The 24,758-nt window shown below is 38.2% G+C and overlaps 1 pseudogene; it reads left to right on the top strand.

The window, feature by feature from the left end:
- Positions 1-283: 283 nt before the first annotated feature.
- On the top strand, positions 284-21,168 carry LOC107745787 (collagen alpha-1(II) chain-like; annotated as a pseudogene).
- Positions 21,169-24,758: the final 3,590 nt, after the last annotated feature.

Below are 24,758 nucleotides of genomic sequence, written 5' to 3'. Positions count from 1 at the left end.
TAATGGTCATGTGCAACCTAGTGGGTCCAAATCTTTGAAACAATGAATGTATTTTGGTTCTCCAAGTCTCTCTTCTGAGCAAAGGCCATTCTGATGCACTTTTATACAAAAGCACAGCGAGAAAGGCCACCATTTGCCAGGAAAGGGCAATGAGGGGAGGGGTGGATGGGTTTGGATGGAATTGTTCTTGAGACAGAGGAGTGGCGGAGTTTTTTCCCCCTCTTCTTTCCCAATAGTGTGGGGTGGGGGGCTGATATGCCTCGTATTTCAGCGCTCATGGGGGTCGGGGTTGGACTCACTTTTTGGGATATACTAAGATTCATAAATGCGCCAGTGGACATAACACCGCGGAGCTCTGACTGACGCGGTGGGCTCTGTCTGTGTGTGCCTGGCGTCGGATCCTCCCAAATACACCCACATCCACTTTCACACTCCCCGCGAGCACAGAGCTGCCGCTCCGCCGGTTCTTCGGCGACTTTCACCCCTGAGGACCTGCATGTCTAACCTTTAGACATGTTCAGATTAGTGGATTCACGGACTCTCCTGCTATTTGTAGCAACGCATTGCGTTTTGCTATCCCTTGTAAGATGTCAACAAGAAGATGACCGTAAGTTGGAGTTTTTCACATTGAAATTCAAAGTATTCTGCTAAAAAAGTGTACGGTGTTGCCATGGTGACATGAGAGGATAGTTTGGAATGGATCAGTTTGGTTTGCGCGTTTCACCTCTGGACTGTGGAATGTCTTGGATCATTTTTTAAATATGAGACCGCATGCTTGTATTTTAAGTCTAAGTCTGCAGTTATCCCAAAGTTTGATTGCTGTCTACAATGCAAACAAGCGACGCGACGCGTTAAAGCGCAAAAGCTGCTGTATCCAGCTCCATTGATGTGAACGTTCTGGTTTTCGCTCTTCGGTCACGCGCAGTGCTGACAGAATGACAGATGCGGAGGTTGCGCGACAGGTTAACACGCGCAGACTCTTGTGTGTATTATTTCAAAGTTAGCTAAATGTTAAAGAACAAAACACCTAAAGTAGGCTATCTACGTATTCAATTTGCATTAACGTTTCTAAACAAAGGTTCAGCAACCACAAAAGTTAGAATGCAGGTTAATCAGGGCGCAAAACTGATGCTCGCCAAGTAACTTTCTCGTGAGGAGGTTACTATAGCAACAATACACCGTTCGAGCACTTTCAGTTGGAAAGGATCAGTATCATTACGGTACAGTGACAAAACGTATGTTTCTCTCATTACTTATCACTTTAATATACATTTAATATTTTTAAAACAGTTAACTGATGGCTAATTGTGCTAGTAGTCGTGCGAGACCACAAAATTACTGACAGGAAAAAAAACAAGCTCCATAAAAGTCATTGCATTATTAGATGTATTATTTCTTATTTATTTATTTATTTTAGTTTTTAATGCAAATTTAATGCAAACTTGCTTCAAAGTTTCTAGGCAATTTTCATTATGTAGGCTATTTAAAGTGTTAATTTTCTTTATAATGAGATACCTGGAGAAAATATTGACCATCTTTAGAGTTCTCAGAGGAACTTAAGCCAGTGAGGCAAACCGAGGAACAACAAATGGATGCCTCAAGTTTTTTTTTTAATTATTTCTACAATGTAAAGAAAAGGCTTATGTGTAACCGTTTCAGCATTAAAATGATTGAACTCCATATATAGGCCATTAATACATCCACTAGTGGTAGTGTGAGCACTGTTTCACTCAAGATTGGGAGCAAAGGTTCCTCCAAGGCAGTGATCCTCAAATCTGGCTCGCGGGATCCACTTTCCTGCAGAGTTTAGCTCCAACCCTAATCAAACAACTATACCTGTGATTTTCAAATGATCCGGAAGACATTGATTAGCAAACTCAGGTGTTTGATTAGGGTTGGAGCTAAACTCTGCAGGAAAGTGGATCTCGTGAGCCAGATTTGAGGATCACTGCTCCAAGGGATCAAACGGTGCACCATTAGTACACGTGCAAATGGTTTGGAAAGCAAAAAATATTTCGGGTTTAGTTCAGGTGATTTTACTTCGATTAGAAGGAGATTTGGGGAACTAGGTTTGGTGGGTGGATAGGGAGGGGGTCTGTGGAATGTTGTTTGAAACGGCAAAACATCAGACTGGCAACCTCAAAGAGGCACAAGCATCTTGGAAGAGTGTCATCTGTGATATTTGGTAAACTATGAAGGGATAGAAGAATAATGACCAGGTTGATGATCTCATTGTGTTCTCACTGTGCTCCTTAAATTTCTCACTCCTCAGTAAACAAGGAAATGTTAATTACACAGAATGCTTGCTTAGGCCGGACTATATTTGCATCCCAGAAAAGTGGATTTTCCATATTTACAGTTCAGATTTAAACAGCTATATTTGCAGCATTCATGTGCACTAGGGCTGAAAGTTAAAGTCAAATTACACTTTCATATGAATATTTGAAAAGCAAACATTTCAAGGGGTTCTGTGTGTATAAGGGCTGTCCTTTCCGACCCATGAGGGTGTATTTGCCCTGGTGGTAAGTGAGACCATTAGATCCAGATGGAGCTTTTGAGAGGGGTGTGTTTGCATAAGGCACCAGGCTGTCAATGCAGCCCAGTCTGTGTTTGAGAAAGCCCCATTCATGGCTAGTTTAGTAGATTTGGGGTTCAGTTACAAATACGCAGACTACAGGAGACTACATTTTACGCCAGGGTGTCAGATATGCACCCTGCAAATATTAATAGCCAGTGTTGTGGTGAATGTATAATGAAAATGTAACCAGATGCCAGCTACCAGGTGGACAGAAATTACAATTTTGTTTATGCATATATATATATATATATATGTATATTTCTAAAATATTTCAAAATTATTAGGAGATCTGTATAAGCTATATAAGTATATTTTTATGTCGCTCACCTGTCTCTTACCCCCATGCACTCCTTTCTGTTGCCCCCTTCTGGTGGCTGCAGAGGAAGACTTTGGGGGCTGCATCCAAGATGGCCAGCAGTATGCAGACCGTGCAGTATGGAAACCAGAAGCATGCCGCATCTGTGTGTGTGATGCAGGGGCAGTGCTATGTGATGAGGTCATCTGTGAGGACCTGAGAGACTGTGCCAATCCCATCATTCCACCTGGAGAGTGCTGTCCCATCTGCCCAGCTGACACCGACGAACCTATCGGTCCGCTCTCTGCTCATACACCTCTCTTTGCTTATCATACCTGTCCTGCTATCTGCTTTGAGTTCTGTAACTATGGCAACAGTGCCACATACCACTAGACTACACTAGTTGGTCATGTGATTGCATTCAGAACTCAAAGCAAACAATTAAAGGGAAGAAAGCAACACTTTTAAGTTTTACGTTTGCATTATAGTGCAAATTATGTTTTTTCAGTTAAAGACTGTTATGGCTAAAATGTGTCCACTTTACATTTTACTTTGATAGTAGTTTTTTTCTTATAGAAAGAACACAAGCTTGACACTAGTTTGCTGTGAAATCCATTATTTTTAGACAAGATATTTGGTCACTTCTTCAAAAAAGGAAATGTATGATTGTATTGGTCATGTTTCGAGCTAACTTATACTTTAGTCTCAAAATATTTCATTTTACTTTTTTAATTAAAAGAATTATTGCAGCATTTTATTTTATTTTATTTTATTTTATTTTATGCTTTCACTGAGGGACACACAGTTCAAATAGATTGATATTCAGTTTTTAACACAAAAAAGACAATAGATTTCTTGAAAGTGGACTCACCTTGGCCTTAGACTGCTTTATTTTGGAAAAAGCTGAAAAACAAGAAAATGAGTCTTTGAATGGGAGGTCATGGCACAACCTCATTCAAACAACCTAATTAACAAAAAATTTAGAAGTGTTCTTTCAACTTTTTTCATTTACTTCATGTTCAGTGAACCTTGACAGCTGATATTGTTCATTTTAAAAATTGTGTGTGTTGCTGCTGCACAGATACACACAATAATAAGATGAACATAGTTAACAAAATATGATGAAACGTTTTGATTTTAATATACTCTAGCTCACTGTAATCAGCTCATGCACTGATACAGAATGAGTTTTCACTAAATATTTTATTCTAATTTGCTGAGCAGCATATAGCCTAATATTGCTTCTAATTTAAAAATGATAAACATTTTATTATGTTTTAAACTGATCATGAGCTTGCACCTTCATATTCTGCTTTTAACAATTTAACCAAAGCAGATTGGGAAGAGAATGATGCTGTTTTGGTACACGGCCTAGTGGGGTGCCGCTGAGTTGGTCTTTTCAGCTATGTAGTTTCAGCAGGGAGTAGCTGTTCATTAGTTCTTACAGTAACACTGAGTGTCTGACTAGTTTACCGTCCTCATTATGAGTCAGTATTAGCTGATTGCTTCATTCGCAGCCGTTTTTTTCCTGACCCTTTGGTGACCTCTAGTTTTTTATGATGAGCCAGCAGTATTGTTATGAATGTATATGATTCAGATGTTACAACTCCAGACAGACTGTTATTCTACAACATTGGTTGTTTTTGTATGTGTTTGAATATTTGCTAATTGATTGAATACATGCAAAACTACTTCCTCCTGTGTCTAACTATCAATCTTTATCTTCTTCATCCTGTGACATGATTCAGCAGGGTCACTTGGTGCAAAGGTGAGACCTTGACTTTTTTATCTTTATTTAAGAAATGCATAATATTCTTAATTCTTGCCCGGGGAGCAGTTGGGGGTTTGGTGCCTTGCTCAAGGGCACCTCAGTCGTGGTATTGAAGGTGGGAGAGAGCGCTGTACATTCACTCCCCCCACCTACAATCCCTGCCGGTACGAGACTTGAACCTGCAACCTTTGGGTTTCGAGTCCGACGCTCTCTAACCATTAGGCCACGACTTCCCCCAGTATTTAGATTGAATACTGAATAGAATTACCTATGTAAATTGTATATTAAGTCTTAAATATGTTCTTTCTTACTCTACACAGGGACAGAAAGGAGAACCAGGCGATATTGCAGATGTAAGTCATTTCACCAGTAAAGATCTTTGTGTTTTGCACTAATTTGACCAAATTTTAAAAACTGGAGTTGGAAAATAATATTTATTTGTTTGTTTCTGTAGGTTGTAGGACCAAGAGGACCTGCTGGCCCAATGGTGAGATGAATCATAAACACTTTGTTAGTTGGTTTCTGAATAATTTGTCACACATCATTGCACTTCTCCACTAGGGGGCTCTCCAGAACGTTTATTCGAATGTACTGTTGTCCTTTTCATTTCAGATACCTACAACTTTACTTGTTGACTTTTTTGTTTTTTAACTTTTCTTTTTGTGATTTCAGGGACCCCTAGGAGAGCAGGGAGCACGTGGCGAGACAGGACCTAAGGGTGAGAAGGTAAGTAACTTTTTTCTCAAACTTGTTTGGTAAAGTAATGTCAGACCTTATTAGCAGTTATCCGGTTACATTAAGGGGGCAGTGGACACACTCTGCAGGATGCTGTCATGTGAAAAGGCTTTAGTTAATCTCTGTTCTTTTCCAATTATGCTCTGTTTTTTGTTTTTTTGACTCCCACCCCTTAGGGAGGCCCCGGTCCAAGAGGGAGAGATGGTGAGCCTGGTACACCTGGAAACCCAGGACCCCCTGGACCGGACCTAATGGTCCCCCTGGACTTGGAGGAGTATGTTTCTCCTCTCATTTCATCTACTCTCTAAATTTTTGTCTGCCCTTTTGCGGGGTTACTGTAAGTTTGGTTTTCTGTGTGTGTGTGTGTGTGTGTGTGTGTGCAGAACTTTGCTGCTCAGATGGCTGGTGGTTTTGATGAGAAGGCAGGAGGTGCTCAGATGGGTGTGATGCAGGGACCAATGGTGAGAAAAACTGTGTTCACAAACACAAACATATCTATATGTATATTAAATAACTTTTGAAATTGTATGAAATACTTTTTTTTCTGGTTTAAACTGCAACCCATTTTGAAAGAATCTCACGTCACATATAAGTCAATATTTTATAAGTACTCATTTTGGCTAATATGGATCTGTCAGAATAATACAAATATTAATAGTTATCATAGTATATAGTTCTATAATTCATAAACTGTTATATGAAAAGTTTGTAAAGTCTGCCCCCTTGCGGAATGCTCTGGAATGATATTTCATTTCAAGCTGGAATTTAAATTTTAAATTTTTACTCTGCATGTAAATTTTTTCAGTCATATTGCCAAAGCATTTCATACAAAAAAAAGCAAAAACAACATGCACAAATTAATAAAAGTCACCTGAAGTTTCAATATTTGAGCATTGTGCTATATTTAAGGTGCTGCATTATAATTGTACTTGAAGAACACTATGACTGTAAGCCATTTTTTTTTCAATTTAAATAAATTATTGTATTCTGCAACATAAAGAATAATATCAGGAGAGTCAAATTCTGTTACCTGTTTTTAATCTTTAGTGCCCCCTAATTACTTATTTAGTCACAATAGCATTTTCAAATGCCACCTGTTCTCAGAACGTTACAGTGCTTGACAGATTCAAAGCTTGTAACATACAGTATAAACATATATCCAAAATAAATGTGGTTACTAAAAATAAATCACACACATTGAAACATAATTAATCTTAAATGATTGGAAAACACAACACAGTCATGCTGTTTATTTATTTTTTGTTTCAAAGTTGCCATGCTGCATTTCAACTTTATCTGTTTCTACAGGGTCCAATGGGTCCCCGTGGTCCTCCCGGCCCCTCTGGAGCACCTGTAAGTAAACACACATCATTCATATTCATAATCATGTCATATTTCCAGAAAAATACAACATAATGCTGATTATATTCTCAACAGAAGCTACCATTGACGAGACAGATATGAGTAATATGTTAGCACACACCAACACCAACTCCTAAACCCACACTGTCATTTGTTTCCATTCCAGGGCCCACAAGGTTTCCAAGGCAACCCTGGAGAGGCTGGTGAACCCGGCCCTGCTGTGAGTGTCCCAAATTTTGCCTACATGCACACACATACAGTATGACATTTTATATACTCACATATTACATGACCCACACAGATGATGCATTCAGATGCACACGGAGAATGGCATGGCTTTGCAGACTGCTTTACTAGAACACAATGCAGTTTAATCAATTTATAACAATTGTTTTACTATAGGGTCCCCTTGGACCCCGTGGCCCACCTGGGCCCCCTGGAAAACCTGGAAGTGATGTGAGTAGTTTTTGCCACTGGATTGATATTCAACCTTGTCCAAATGTTGAATGCTTGACAGATACAAACTTCAATGTCTCTGCGCACTCATTTTCCAGGGTGAGGCTGGCAAACCTGGTAAGGCTGGTGAGCGTGGACCCCCAGGGCCTCAGGTAAACAACGTACACAAACAAAGACCAGGATGCAATCGTTTTAGTCACTTGTTTGTATTCTGAAAATAGTCATACAATTTAATATAATCACATTTTTTCAAAGATGGAACATAATCACTAAATATGTTTCTTATTTATATATATGACAGGGAGCCCGTGGATTCCCCGGAACCCCTGGCCTACCTGGCATCAAGGGACACAGAGTGAGCTTCATCTGGAATTAATTGTTTTTCTGTATGTTTACTTCTGTATAAATACATGCATTTAACCTTTGAATGTGTTTGTAGGGACACCCAGGTCTGGATGGAGCTAAAGGAGAGGCTGGTGCTGCAGGTGCTAAGGTAGAGCAACATAAAAACAGTCAGCCAAAACACTCAATTCTGACAGATAAACTACGTAAAATTCATCCTAATACACTGTTTATAATCATATCTGACAAAAAAGTTTCACAGGGCATCAGAATTCTAACATATCAAATGTATGTAGTTTTAAGGCATTATTGTTTGCAAATCTGCTTTGGAACAATATATATTATTGAATAATTTTATTGTATTTAATTTCCAGAGATATTTTAAACTATAAAGATGTTTTAAAATAAAAGTACTCCTATAAAAACCTTTGAGAAATGGAGATTCACTACCTGCTCATTAACACCCAACTGTAACAGATAAACTACGCAAAAGTCATAATGACACTGTCTATATTCATATTTGACAAAAAGCACGTAAGAATAAAATGCACACAGATTTCACAGGGCATCTGAATTATAACAGACATTTATCAAATGTTTATGTAGTTGTAAAGAATTATTGTTTGCAAATCTGCCTTGGATCAATATATATGATTAAATAATTTAATTTAATTTTAAGTTAATTTAATTATTTAATTTCTACAGATAAACATATTTTAAACTATAAAGACTCATATAAAGATACCCGAACTTTGAGCAATATATAGTGAAATATATAAGCCTACCAAATGCTAAATGTGCTAATTCATTTTAATTATGTTCTGAGCAAATTGATTTGACCTAACATTATACAACTGTAAGGTGTAACCAGTCTCCTCTCTCTTCTTCCAGGGTGAAGCTGGTGCTAATGGTGAGAACGGTGCTCCTGGACCAATGGTCAGTACCTAGAGTCAGAAATGGCCTGATGATTAATTTAGCTGTAGTTTTCTGACACTGACATAGTGCATCTAACACTCTCCATCCTGTTTTTTTTTGCCTATCAGGGTCCACGTGGTCTGCCCGGTGAGAGAGGTCGTCCCGGGCCTCCTGGTGCTGCTGTAAGTGAACACTCAGATAACTGGCCTAATTAACAATACAATATATGATCAAAATTTCTGCAGCTGAAGGTGGCTTCAGACTGTAATGGTCTACATATGTCTGTCCACAGGGTGCCCGTGGTAATGATGGTCTGCCTGGTCCTGCTGGTCCTCCTGTAAGTGCATTTCCTCACTTCTTCAACTGCAGGTTCTCACATACTAGAAGTCTATATACACTTAAAATCATGGTCTCCATTCTGTTTTTAAAGTTTAACTTCATTAATGCTATTGCTAATGATAACTAATAGAGATATCAAGGTGGACGATTGTCGATATAATGCAGATATATATATATATATATATATATATATAATTAAACTTAATGATAGCCAAATAATTTCACTCAGTATTTACTAAAGATATTTTTAAAATGTAGTTAGAAGGAAGTAAGCACACCTCTTTGATCATTTGTTGATGTTTCTGTCCTCAGGGCCCTGTTGGTCCTGCTGGTGCTCCAGGTTTCCCAGGATCCCCTGGTGCTAAGGTAAAATATCAGTCATCTATAGCACTTCACTGCGAATTCTTAACCCATTCTCAAATTTAAGCATTTTTAATTTGCACAGATCCTTGGTAATGATATATAATGTTCACTCCTGCAGGGTGAAGCTGGTCCCACTGGAGCTCGTGGACCTGAGGGTGCACAAGGACCCCGTGGAGAGGCCGGTACACCTGGATCACCTGGACCCGCCGGTGCATCTGTGAGTAATATTACAGATAATGTGACAAGCAAAATATGATTTGATTTTCTTTATCAGTGTAAACAATATATGCAGTATTTTGAAATTAAATGTTCTCGTTATGCAGGGTAACCCTGGTACTGATGGTATTCCTGGTGCCAAAGGATCTGCTGTGAGTATATCCATATAATTTATTGTTCTCTTTCACTCATTTCTCTGTATATTTTAAAATAATGTTTAGTCTTAACACTGGTCACACTGTTGCAGTAAATCTATTGTGAACATTTTTCTCTTTTGCAGGGTGGTCCTGGCATCGCTGGTGCACCTGGTTTCCCAGGACCCCGTGGCCCGCCAGGACCTCAGGGATCTACTGGACCACTTGGGCCTAAAGGACAATCTGTACGTAATCATGTCCAATTAAAAAGCTCTCAGTGTTTCCCAGACATCTATTAGTAATTTAATATGGATGATCCGGATTGCACAGGTTACTGATTATTCTGCCATTTGAGGTTCGCCATTGTACTAATTAATAAAAACACGCTTGTGTTTATACAGGGAGACCCTGGTATCCCAGGATTTAAAGGCGAGGCTGGACCCAAGGGAGAGCATGTAAGTAACCAACATTATACCTATCATCAGTCGTCATTTATATTGTATCAGCTACAATCATATGAAATATTATAGCAAACTAATCAGTCATATTTTTTTCCTAATTACACAGGGTGTTGCAGGACCTCAGGGTGCCCCTGGGCCATCTGGAGAGGAAGGCAAGAGAGGACCAAGAGGAGAGCCTGGTTCTGCCGGACCAAATGGACCTCCTGGAGAAAGAGTGTGTTTCTTATCTTAATTAGATTTACTGATTAACTGAATGATAAAGAACCACACTAATAAGCCTATATGTGTTGTTATTTACTAGGGAGCTCCAGGTAACCGTGGATTCCCTGGTCAGGATGGTCTAGCTGGAGCAAAGGTTGGTGATTTAGACTCATAATTGGTTACTCATCTAATCAAAACCATGTATTTCCTCTGTACTCAAATGTTCTGTACTATGATAGGGTGCACCTGGTGATCGTGGTGTTCCAGGTTTGACTGGCCCGAAAGGAACAACTGGAGATCCTGGTCGCACAGGAGAGCCCGGTCTTCCTGGAGCCAGAGTAAGTGATTGTGGTATTTCTGGGATTTACCTGAAAACTGATTATTCAGGGCAATTTAGATCATCATAACTGTAGATAACAGACATTACAATCTAAAATCAGCTTTTATGATTGTTGACCATTCATCTGTTTCCTCTTCTAACAGGGTCTCACTGGACGCCCTGGTGATGCTGGACCTCAAGGAAAAGTTGGACCATCTGTGAGTATCTATATAATTTAAAGCACTTTCATTTTTCCTGTAACAGTAAAGAGTTACAGCCTGCAAACAGATATACACTACTGGTCAAAAGTTTGGGGTCAAAAATATTTTTTTGAAAGAAAGTAATTAATATTTTCATCCAGCAAGGATGCATTAAATTGATCAATATCAATAAAGACCATTTTAATTTTAAAATAGATTTCTGTTTCAAATAAATGCTGGATCCTGAAAAAGTATTATAATAAAGAAATGTTTCTTGAGCACCAAATTGGCATAAAATGATGGTGACATTGAAGACTGGAGTAATTGCTGCTGATATTTCAGCTATACCATCACAAGAATAAATTACATTTTAAAATATTTTAAAATAGAAATGTTCTTTTAAATTTTAACAATAATTCATAATATTACTGTTAATGGACTGTTTTGTGTTTGTTTTCCTCCCCCACATGCTCCATGACCTAGTTTCTCCCTTGTTAATCATGTTTGATTATGCCCTTATTTGATTCCAGCTGTGTCCCGTTTAGTTCTCTATTTAAGCCCTGTGTTTTCCTGAGTCCTGCGTCCTGTCTAAAACGTCAATTCCCCTTCTACGTGTGTGTTCCTCTGTTCCTTTGGATAAATAAAGACTTTCTTCATTGTAAATGCTCCTACGTCTCCTCACTCCTTCGTCTCCTCATTCCCTCACAGTAGCAGCACCATGACAATTACTGTTTTTACTGTATTTTTGCTCAAATAATCCAGCCTTGGTGAACATAAGAGATTTCTTTCAAAAACAAAAAAATCCTTCCAACCCCAAACCTTTGAAGTTTGAACAGTATACATAGACTCAATATCCACTGGGAAATTTCTAATTTCAGTTCAGTCCTGAACATATTTTATTCATTATAGGGTGCCCCTGGTGAAGATGGACGCCCTGGTCCTCCTGGGCCTCTGGGAGCTCGTGGTCAGCCTGGAGTGATGGGATTCCCTGGACCTAAGGGAGCCAATGTGAGACCATTGGAGTGTTTCTGCATTTCAGCTACTGGTGTTCATGTTTAGGTCCATAACAATGTTTGGGAAGTGTATGTGTTGTACGTCATTGGATCATATCTCTCTTTCACAGGGTGAACCTGGAAAATCTGGAGAGAAAGGACTTGTTGGGCGCCCTGGTCTTAGAGTAAGTCATGGTTCAATAGACATGCATATCCAGATTACTTGGCCTTATATGTCAGAAGATACCAGATCTCCAGACTAACTCCTATGAAATACAGTAACTGATAAGAAATAATTATTCATAAGCATACACCAAACATCACTATTATACCTAATAGTAATCTGGTTTACAGCTGATGAAGTCCTATAGATTTACAGACTTACAAGAAGGAACCCAAATCATAACTGGAATATCACACACACTTGGGTTGGGCTCTTTTGACCTAGCAACCATTCAGGACACCCTAGCAACCACACAGTGTGCTTGAAACCATTCAGAAAACCGTAGCAATCATATACCAACACCTAGCAGAGTTTGTGTACAGACACGCATCAAGAAAATGTAGAAATGCATTTTTCTCATTCTTTCCCTCTTTATTTTTTCTTCTATTAGGGTTTGCCTGGTAAAGATGGAGAGACTGGAGCTGCTGGTCCACCTGGCCCTGCTGTGAGTATTACATCACATTACTCACAATGTCTTATGATCTCAATTCTTTCAGACCATGGTCTGAAACACTTGTGATTTCAATGTGCTTTTAGGGTGTAGCTGGTGAGAGAGGAGAGCAGGGTCAGCCTGGTCCATCTGGCTTCCAGGTACATTCATATTAATATCCAAATATATTATTCAATTCTGAAAGAGAAAACTGCACTCTTTTTAAATTACTGAAGCCAAACAAGGAGTCAGGACTCAAAGTATAATTATTTATATGTAATAATAATCACAGTTTCATGGTATCAGGGTTTTTCTAAGAATTACTCTGTTTCTGCACAGGGTCTTCCAGGACCTACTGGATCCCCTGGAGAGCCTGGTAAACCTGGTGACCAGGTGAGCATCACTTAAGATATTTATTATAATTTTCCATTTGTGTTGTTGTGATGTTATTAGTGACTAAGTATTATGCTGAATTTCTCTCCTATTCTTTCTCTTTATAGGGTGTTTCTGGAGAGGGTGGTGCTGCTGGTCCCACTGGACCAAGAGTGAGTTCATATCTTTAATTAACAAGACTCCAAATTACTACTGGAAATCAGTAGTAATGTGTCATTACACAAAAATAACTCTTCTCTGTGCTTCTCTTAGGGTGAACGTGGTTTCCCTGGTGAGAGAGGAAGCGCTGGCTCTCAGGGTCTCCAGGGATCAAGAGGACTTCCAGGAACTCCCGGAACTGATGGACCTAAGGTGAGAACCACATCACATCTGATGTGAGATTGTGCTCTACTGTTCCATCAAATCTGTTCATTCTTAATTCTTAAGCTCTTTAAATTAAAAAACTCGTCAAATTATTATTATTATAGTGAAATATTATTACAATTTAAAATAACTGTTTTCTATTTTAATGTACTTTGACATGTATTTTTTTTCCTTTGTTGACAAAGCTGAATTTATAGCAGCCATTACTTCAGTCTTCACTGTTACACGATCCTTCAGAAATCATTCTAATATGCTGACTTGGTGCTCATTTCTTATTATTATCCATGATGAACAGTTGTGCTGCTTAATATTTTTGTGGCAACTGTGATAAGGTTTTTTGATGAACAGAAAGCATTTATTTGAAATAGATATTTTGTAACAATATAAATGTCTTTACCTTTACTTTTGATCAATTTAATGCATCTCACTGAATAAAAGTATTAATTAGCCTACTTTAAAAAAAATCTCACTGACTGTGCCATCTCTCAGACTCCCCCTTTACATCTCTGCTTGATTTCCAATAGGGTGCAATTGGACCGGCTGGCGCTCCAGGAGCTCAGGGCACTTCTGGCCTGCAGGGCATGCCTGGTGAGAGAGGAGCTGTTGGAATCTCTGGAGCTAAAGGTGACAGAGTAAGTGTCTTTAAAAATTGTACTATCCCTCTTCTCAGTGATTACATCAACCTAATGTCATATTACATATGTATTAACCTACTGAATGACTTTATGACTTAATGTCTCATTTTACTAGGGTGACACCGGAGAGAAAGGACCTGAAGGTGCTTCTGGGAAAGATGGTGGAAGAGTAAGTGATATAAAGACAACAGATGTAAGAAATTGCTTGCTTTTTTCTTGCTCGTCATAAGTAATGATGTTTCTGTCATCTTTTTTACCAGGGTTTAACTGGTCCAATTGGTCCACCTGGTCCTTCTGGTCCCAATGGCGCTAAGGTCAATGTCTCATCCTTACTGTGGTCTTCCACCAATGGTTGCATGCTAAAATTAGTGAGCAGGTTGTTTAATTCTCGTTTAATGGCACTTTGTCTTTTCTCACAGGGTGAAACTGGTCCCATTGGCTCAAATGGTGCTCCTGGTGCTCGTGGTGCCCCTGTAAGCAACATATTTGTTTGTTTTTTTGTTTTAATGTGATTATTAGTGTAATTTATTACAACTAGACAGCAAATGGAAGAAAGAATGGAGTTTGTGGTTTTGTCAAAGGTTATCTTTAGGTTTCTTCTTATTCATTATCATCCTTTTATCATCCTGTTAGGGTGATCGTGGTGAGATTGGTGCACCTGGACCTGCTGGCTTTGCTGGACCTCCTGTAAGTACAAACACAGTTACAAAAAGCCTCCATTTTACTGCAGAGCTAATATCATAGACTGTCATTTATCATAAAAGATCTTTTCCATTACAGATTTTACTCCAAAATGAAAAGGACTTCTAATAAGGCAACACTGCTATAATGGCTTAGCAACTGTGTAGACAGAAGATTAAACTGAACTTAAAAAAGCAATAAAAAACAACCAATTAATAATATTTTGAATGAAAAGGTATTCTACAATACAATTATGGGCACTAACACCATTATACATTGTATTAATTTTTAAAATGGAATATTCTCGTAAGAGAAATATCTCAGGATTTTGGCATTTTAAAGAGCATCAATAAAATAAGCAAAACATTGTGTCAATTAATGTAATCATTTTCACATATATTGGAAACCCAATAGACATGCTAAATAACACAGTACTCTATAGTTACACTTAAAAATGTACAATTCTCTATGGCTACAATGTAAAATGAGGCTACAATGATCGATTAGGGAGTGTCGTATGTATTAAACTGGAAATTAAAGCATTTAGTCATAAGTAAGATCAATCTGATAACAACCTTTTGTCAATGTCACTCTTTAGGGTGCTGATGGCCAGCCTGGAATTAAGGGAGAGCAGGGTGAAGCAGGACAGAAAGGTGAGGCCGGATCCCTTGGACCCCAAGGACCATCAGGAGCACCCGGCCCAGTGGTGAGTGTTTCTGCCTCACTATCTATTGATACTTTGAGGCATTTTGTGAATCAGTTTTACACTGATATGCGGTTAAAAGAGGCAGTTTTTTAGAAAGCAACTTGGTTTTGGTTACTGACACATGACATCTTTAAAATCTTTGTGATTTAGAGTTTAGCATAAAGCATCAACTTTGTGCTGTTTCTTCACAGATTAAATGATTATATTTGGCTCATCGGTGTTCACTGCTTGATTTCAGGGCCCAACTGGTGTTACAGGACTTAAGGGAGCACGTGGAGCCCAAGGAGCCCCTGTGAGTTACTTAATAAGTCAATTAGTCATAAGTAATAATTTTCAATTCACTTTTGAAGTATTTACCAGTTACTTTGACAGTAAAAATATTTGACTGCATTGAGTTAAATTGTTTCTTAATAACAATATATTTCTCTGTTGTAGGGTGCCACTGGTTTCCCAGGTGCTGCAGGAAGAGTCGGATCACCTGGCCCCAATGTAAAGCTCCTCAATATCACAGACAGATCTCTGTGGTTCCTCCATAGTTCACTTAAACTGATTGACTGTATTATCCTAAACTTATCCTAATCCAATTTATTTTTTTTTATTATTCTTTCACAGGGTAATCCTGGTACTGCTGGCCCCGCAGGTCCTGCTGGTAAAGATGGTCCTAAGGGAGTTCGTGGTGATGCCGGTCTCTCAGGCAGACCAGGAGATGCTGGACTGCGTGGACCACCTGGTGCTCCTGGAGAGAAGGGAGAGGCTGGAGAGGATGGTCCTTCTGTAAGGCTCAGATTCATTCATACATACTTATTTTAGCATCGAAGGTGCAGGTGTATTCTGTACAGGTTCATTGTTTGTTTACTGTATTCTTAACATTTCTTCTCTCAATATCTCCTGTGTAGGGTCCTGATGGTCCTGCCGGCCCTTCTGGTCTTTCTGGTCAGCGTGGTATTGTTGGTTTGCCTGGTCAGCGTGGTGAAAGAGGTTTCCCAGGACTTCCAGGACCCTCTGTAAGTAAACAAACCCATGAGCAACATCATTTCTATATGAAAACCTCTCATCTTCATTCAAACACAGTTTAAATTCAAGTTAAAATGAATAGATTTGTGGGTTTTATGTATAAGATCAAGAAAGTAATTAATATTAAGTATTAATATTAAAAATGATTTTATATCTAAATAATAAATATCTATTAATATCTAAATAAATATATAAATATCTATTAATATCTAAATATTTTTTTCTTAAAATTAATTTTGTATTATTACGCAAGAATATATTTTGCCCAGAAAATCTGATACTGATGCAGTGCCCCTAATCTGACACTAACTGAAAATGATTTGTACCACAGGGCGAGCCTGGTAAACAGGGAGCTTCTGGCTCTGCTGGTGACCGTGGACCTCCTGGTCCTGTTGGACCTCCTGGATTAACTGGACCTGCTGGAGAGACTGGACGTGAGGTAAAGAACACATACATGCATAACATGATCAAATCAGTGCCAAACAAGGCAAAACTACACTGCAATAATCTGACTCACACAGAGATACATCTAAAGTGAAGTCAGTGAACACTTTACTGAACATTTTGTATTATAAGACCATATCAAGACCAGATCAATTCTGTTTGTCCTCAGGGTAATCCTGGATCTGATGGTCCACCTGGTAGAGATGGTGCTCCTGGTGTGAAGGTGAAGGAACAAACAGACTCATATAATATCCTTTTGTTGTCCTCTGATCTTTATAAATCACAAAGCAGTCCAGCTTGAACACGTAATTTTAATTCCATACAAGTAAACAATATATCACTATTGTCACATACACTGGGGTCCAAACTTCTGAGACCTTTAGTGAAATTACTTGTTTGTATTACTGTTTTGATATTACTTTTGTGTTTTACAAATTTTTTTATTTTTCTAATTTAATGAATCTTTTTTCGTTTCTAAATTATATTATTAACATATGTCCTCTGATCTTTATAAATCACAAAGCAGTCCAGCTTACGTACGTAATTTTAATTCCATACAAGTAAACAATATATCACTATTGTCACATACACTGGGGTCCAAACTTCTGAGACCTTTAGTGAAATTACTTGTTTGTATTACTGTTTTGATATTACTTTTGTGTTTTACAATTTTTTTTATTTTTCTAATTTAATGAATCTTTTTTCGTTTCTAAATTATATTAACATAATTTTACTGAAAAAAAATTATGAATTTCAAAATGACTTTTGGACTAAAATGTTGGTTAGTCAATGCACAGATGAATTTCCAACCAGCTATAATATAGAATGTGTTTTACTTGTGCTTTTCTAGGGTGAGCGTGGTAACACTGGCCCGATTGGTGCTCCTGGAGCTCCTGGTGCACCTGGTGCCCATGGTCCCATTGGTCCAATTGGCAAACAGGGAGACAGAGGAGAGAATGTGAGTACATCAACTTCCGAAATCTCATTTTCAATAATATACAGATTATATCTTCTGCATACAAGAAAGCATGACTTCAACATATTCAATATATCTATGAATACGTCTGCTTTGACGGCATAATTACAATCAACAAGTAGTGTAATTAGTGTTACACCATTAAGACCAGATCTAACATTAACATTTCTCCCCAAAAAAATTCACCTGAAAGATAATAAGCAAGACCATCCTTATGAAGATCAAAAGGCCAGAGCTAAAGAGATGTAGCAATGTTCAGCACTTATATGAAGTATTTTTATTTATTATTTATGTACCATCTTCTCTCCTTTCTAAAGGGCCCACAAGGACCTGCTGGACCCCCTGGACTCGCTGGAGCTAGAGGCATGGTTGTAAGTACATTTTATGAAGTGCGTGGAACAAAACAGACCACTGAAAATACACATCAGACTTTAAAAATCTTGAAATAGCCAGTATCAACATGTGTATATCACACATACACTATATGAGTATGAAGAAAATCCAGTAAATTGACCAGACGACTTCAGAAGAGTTTCTTACACCTAAACTCCATATAGTTATAATGCAAAAAGTGTGAATGATTTGGTAACATCTAAATAGACAGGTTTATTTTTTAAATAATATTTTTAAGTTAAAAATATGGATTAAGTCACATCAGGTCATTTTTGTGGCTTTACTGTATATCACTTTATAGTTGCTAACATGTTGATGGAGCTTTTCCATTTCTCTGCATCAGGGACCCCAAGGACCTCGTGGTGATAAGGGTGAGGCAGGAGAAGCTGGAGAAAGAGGTCAGAAGGGACACAGAGGATTCACCGGTCTGCAGGGTCTGCCTGGACCTCCTGTGAGTCTCTTTTACAAGAATTAGTTTTTATAAACAAGTTGCAGTGGTAAAGTAGAGATATTAAATATGCTTACATTTCTGTTGTGTCTCCTCAAAAAAGGGTGCTCCTGGAGACCAGGGTACTGCTGGACCTTCTGGACCAAGTGGTGCTAAAGTGAGTGTGGCTCTCAACTAGTTAAACTGAGACAACAGAACAATTTAGAAACTTCATTTAATGCTCAGATGGATTACTAATGGTCTGTTTAACCCATATTACTTGCAATAGGGACCTGCAGGACCTGTTGGACCAGCTGGTAAGGACGGTACTAATGGTCAGCCTGGACCCATTGGACCATCTGGACCTCGTGGACGCTCTGGAGAGTCTGGCCCAATTGTGAGTGCATCTTACTCTAATACATGCACATAAAACCTGAAATATTCACTGACATCAGATCTATCAACATGAAAAGAAGATGTCTGATTCATTTTGTCTTCCTATCTGCTCTCATTAGGGTCCACCTGGTAACTCTGGACCCCCTGGTCCTCCTGGTCCCCCTGGCCCTGGCATTGACATGTCTGCCTTCGCTGGGTTGTCTCAGCCTGAGAAGGGGCCCGATCCTCTGCGTTACATGCGTGCCGACGAGGCCTCCAGCTCTCTTAGACAACATGATGTGGAGGTGGACGCAACAATGAAGTCAATCAACAGCCAGATCGAGGTCATCCGCAGCCCAGATGGCTCCCGCAAGAACCCTGCACGGTCCTGCAGAGACCTGAAACTCTGTCACCCTGAATGGAAGAGCGGTAAGAAATGGAAAAAAAAAAGTGATTCAGAGACAATCTAACGTTAGAAAATGTTAGAAGGTGTCACATTCACATGCTCAAAAAACAGTCAAGTGCACTTGTGTGTATGATACTCACTCACCTGAACATGTTTGGTCCTTATCCACAGGTGACTACTGGGTGGAAATGGAAGAGCGGTGAGAGATTCAGAGACAATCTAACATTAGAAAATGTTCATTCAAGCACACTTGTGTGTATGATACTCGCTATTACTCACTTAAACATGTTTGGTCCCTATCCACAGGTGACTACTGGGTGGATCCTAACCTTGGTAGCAGTGCTGATGCCATCAAAGTTTTCTGCAACATGGAGACCGGAGAGACCTGTGTGAAGCCCAGCACTCCCAAAATCCCACGCAAGAACTGGTGGAGCAGCAAGAGCAAGGCACAGAAGCACGTGTGGTTTGGAGAGAGCATGAACGGTGGATTCCACGTGAGTATAATCCTTAGATTTTGGAGATGTACACTTTAAATTTTAGTAAAGTGACTACAAACACACCTCAAAACAAATCATAAAAAGGCTGTTTAAAAGTTTACAGTACCACAAAAGGCACATCTGGAATTGATTATGAACAGTTGTTCTATTGTCGGCCTGAGTGCCTGCAAATTCCCACAGCTGGTTTGGGGAGCTGTTCACAGTTCTGAATTTCTGTTGGTCCATGGTACTGAAAGTCTCTGTAACATTCAATCATAAACCAGCAGAGACAAGGAGCTGTGCTGAAATACTCTCTCCTTCCCCCTGTGTCACTACCTAGTGTTACAATTAATCAGCTCTCTTTTCTTTCAGTTATATTAATGACCATATTTTAAAAAAGGTATTAAAAGACATTTTCTCTTTCTCGAACAGTTCAGCTATGCTGATAGCAGCCAGACTCCTAGTACTACCAGCATCCAGCTGAACTTCCTCAGACTGCTGTCTACTGAGGCCACTCAGACCATCACTTACCACTGCAAGAACAGCGTTGCTTACATGGACCAAGCCACAGGCAACCTGAAGAAGGCCATTCTGCTGCAGGGCTCCAATGATGTGGAGATCAGAGCAGAGGGCAACAGCCGCTTTACATATGGAGTACTTGAGGATGGCTGCAAGGTGAGTCACACAATAAAATATAATTTTCGAACATACTGGCTATAGTTATAAAATTAATTAGTTGAAAATGAATAAAAATAATTACATTTTTATTAAATTTTAATAAAATAAATTACACTACCATTCAAAAGTTTGGGGTCGGTATGATTTTTTTAAAATAAATGAATACTTTTATTCAGCAAGGATACATCAAAGTGATCAAAAGTAACAGTAAAGACATTCATAATTTTACAATACATTTCTTTTTTTTTAAATAAATGCTGTTCTTTTGAACTTCCTATTTATCAATCAAATCCTAAAAAATATAATTATGGTTTCCACAAAAAAATTTAAACTTTAAAAAAAAAATTCAACTTTGATAATAAAATGCTTCTTGAGCACCAAAATCAGCATATTAGAATGAGTTCTGAAGGATCATGTGACACTTATGACACTTATGACTGCTGAAAATTCAGCTTTGCCATCACAGGAATAAATGACATTGTAAAATATATATTAAAATAGAAAACTGTTATTTTAAATTGTTATAATATTTCCCAATATTTTATCAAATAACTGCAGCCTTAGTGAGCAATAAGAGACTTCGTTTAAAAACATTAAAAATCTTACTGACCCCAAATAAAATAATAAAATATTTTTTCATATTAAGTTATTTTTATTTTATTCTTATTTATTTTTTATATATTTATCCTCTTACATGGCTTTTTTGCTGTCTTACAGAAGCACACAGGTCAGTGGGCCAAGACTGTGATTGAGTACAAAACTCAGAAGACATCCAGGCTGCCCATCGTGGACATTGCTCCCATGGACATCGGAGGAGCAGATCAGGAGTTTGGAGTGGACATTGGTGCAGTCTGCTTCTTGTAAAAAAATAAATAAAACATATGTGGATTATGAAATAAGACACGGAAAAATACCAATGATGAGCAATAACTGTGAGGATGCAATACACTCTCCAAATAACGAAATATGGAAGAAAAGAATCTGAAAATTGACGAAAGTTTTTTTTTCTCTAAAAACACAAAAAGTCGTGCTGTCCATGTTTAGTGTGCAGGAAAACCAGCGTTAAATGGGATGGCCCCAAATAGTCTCTCCCTCTGAAATCCAGCCATGTTTCCCACAAGCTCTCAGTGCAGCACCTCCTCCTGACGGGAGCCAAGAGGGGGACAGAATGAGAGAGTGCAAAGAAAGACAGAAACATGGCTTGATGTCATCACATCCTGCAGGGGGTGGGTGGTTGGGTGATGCTGTACAGCGTCATGGCTGGATACCACAGTAGTCCCTCCCACTAAAGAAAGAAGGCCATGTCCAGTCCCACTTCACCCTTCCCTCTGCCTCTTGACTTTGACTCAGAAGAAAACATCACATTATGCAAGATTTTGTGAAAAGTTAAACCTGAGGAGGGAATAAGTTCATATTTACTGTGTATAGTAACAAAAAATCTTGATTCAGTCTGTACTGAAGCAGCCAGATCTATATATTTTCACAATTATATGTGTTTGTGTGTGTGAGCATGTGCCTATACACACCGACAATATTGGGGAAAGTGCAGTTCCATTCCTTTTTGTGTGTGTGTGTGTGTGTGTGTGTGTGTGTGTGTGTACCATTATTTTTCCCCCCATGATTGCCCAAACTAGGAAGTTTTGGTCCCTTAACATAACAGCAGAAAATTAATTTGGAAACCATTTCTATTTTTGTTTATTTGCATGATCTTCATATTTCAAGAAAAGCTACCTCACACAGGAAAAAAACGAAGTTAAAATCTGGATGTGAACGAGAGCAGATTGGGGTTCGAGAAGCGTCAGGAAGACCCCCCCGGCACGGCTCGGTCCATCTTCAGAAGGTGCTATTAGTATTGATCTATCAATCAGTATTTCCCACAATTACCAGACCATCCCACTCCCTAACTAGCCTCATTCAACACACACAGCCTGCTCAGAGGATGCGGAACTATGCGGGATGATCAAAAGACAGAGGGACTCTTTTGGCAATGCCGGAATTTTGCTCCCAAAGGATCGCCATATCACTGAACAGGATGTGTGTGTGTGTGAGGGTGTGTATATTTTTGTTATAATTAATATTATGATCTTGTTTTTTTTTTGTTTGTTTGTTCTCTCTTTTTGGTTCTGGTTTTGTTATGATTTTAATTAATGTAAATTGAAAATAAAGGAAAAAACAAGGAATTATGAAGTCAGATTTTAATTGTGTTTTTAATCATCATGAGCACAAAAAGTTAAATGTATGGAATTGGCACAGGAGTATGAAACTAGTGCTTTGCTTATGTGTGTGTGTGTACAGTAATTTTCTGAAATAGAAGCCTACAAGTTATCAGACATAAAGGCTTGTATAACATGCTTCTTTAGCCTTCTAAAAATAAAACAGAATAAAAAAAGGAGCTCCAACCACAATAATAACAGACATTTAGACCCTTAAGGCTCTTATAAAATGAGCAATATTGTAAGGTATATATATATATATATATATATATGAGAATGTAAATTTTTGTTTTTTCCATTTTGAACAATATTGTAAGGTATACATATTATGTGGACTCTGTATATTGAGGATGCAGTTGTCTCACAATCAGCATGTCAGTCACTAAAACAAATCACATTTCCAGAGAAAATCTCACTGAAATCATTATCATAATCACTATGAATCTTAAAAATAGCTATAAACTCTAAAGAGCATGTTAGAGATAAAATGAAAGAAACGCATATTAGGGAAAGAGTATAAAATGACATTCACGTCCCAGACCCACAGCTGGCTCCAAAACAATAAGGTAGAAGGGGCGTCAAACCTTGAGCAGGAGGAATCACTGACCAGAGGCATCATTCAAACTGACAAAAGACAAAAAAATTTTTTTTACATTTGATAATTAAGCTCCACGATTATTGTAGGTACAAAATTAATAGTGGCTTAGGTCATCACCTTTTGATGAATTTTGGTTAACCACAAAAAATTAAAAAAATATGTGCACATCTGATGGGCAAAAAAAAAAACCTCAATGAGGGTGCTCAACTATTGTAAACAATAAGAAGAATTGAAAATAAGAAAGAAAAATTGGCACACCACAGCTCCAAAAATTCAAAAATGTGGGTTGAATTCACAGGTGACGTTTCGAGCCGTATGGCTCTTCATCAGTGATGAATGATCACATATACTAATGAGCCCTTAAATACTAACAGAAATTACATCACATGATAAACCACATGACACACACACACACACACACACACAAAAACTCAACACTCGGGCAAAAAATTACATAGCTGAAATAAAAGTGAAAACACTAAAAGTAAAATATCAAGAATCCCTGTACAGGGAAAATGTTAAGATCAGAGGAACGATTTCTTGTAATGTTATTTATATGCTGCACTGTCCGTGTGTGGACTAGCAGACAACTCAAAATGCAGACTGCCGAACATCTTAGTGCCATTAGGCTGACCCTAGAAGTCCAGTTGCACAACATTTTGTTACATTTAAACAGTTGGTTTCCACACCACAATATATTGGCATTGAAGCTGTCAATTTACCTTGTAGAGGGGGTGATATCAACAATTTGCTTTTAAAAACGTGAAGCCTATTGGATTTATACTTTGAACACATTTATCACTTAATGCTCTTAACAAAGAGTTTGATATTCATCCTTTTCTGCATTAATGATGCTGATTGTATTTGTATGTTCACGTTTGATTTTTTTTCTAATCAGGTGTTTATGTTAGATTGTTGTTATTTGTTCTTGGTAATTTGTTGCCCCAGTGTTGAGTTTTATTTTATTTTGTGTGTGTGTCATATGGGTTATCATGTAATGTAATTTCTGTTAGTGGGCTCATTAGTGTATTTGTTCATTGTCTGATGAAGAGCCATACGGCTTGAAACATCACCTGTGGTGAGAACATGAAATAAACATTTTTAATTTTGGTGAAGCCAACTCATGTCATTTAGCCTACGTGATTCACACAGAATTATTATTTTTATGTGGGGTTGTGTTTTTCCCATGAAGCATAAAAACTGTTATCAAAAAGTACATTCTGCTGTTTTCCATACATGAAAATGCAGGGCATACACCGCAGTCGAGTTCAGTTGTAATTTTGCTTGGTTCATTATAAAAATGTATATTACATGCAAACTATAAAATTACCCCACTAGACTATCATGACAGTCTTATGAAAATGTAAAAAATTCAAAAACAATTAAAAAAATTAGGTGCATGACACCCCTGACTATGACTATTAAGAAAAGATGAGAAGATGATGATAATAGTGTGACACCCCTAACACATGGGTGACATGACATGACACCCTGTGTAACACTTTAGAATAATGGTCCGTTGTTAACAAGTAACTATGCAGGAAGTAATAGGTAGTACTACATTAACACTTAACTTAATATTATTAACTAATAGAGAAGCAAGATTAACTAAGCAGTAAGTAGTAGCAAATTTAGGACAAAGGTAGTT

This window comes from Sinocyclocheilus rhinocerous, unplaced genomic scaffold, assembly GCF_001515625.1.
Source record: "Sinocyclocheilus rhinocerous isolate Xijiao unplaced genomic scaffold, SAMN03320098_v1.1 scaffold558, whole genome shotgun sequence".
Taxonomy (NCBI): domain Eukaryota; kingdom Metazoa; phylum Chordata; class Actinopteri; order Cypriniformes; family Cyprinidae; genus Sinocyclocheilus; species Sinocyclocheilus rhinocerous.
This window is presented reverse-complemented; position numbering and strand designations above follow the sequence as displayed.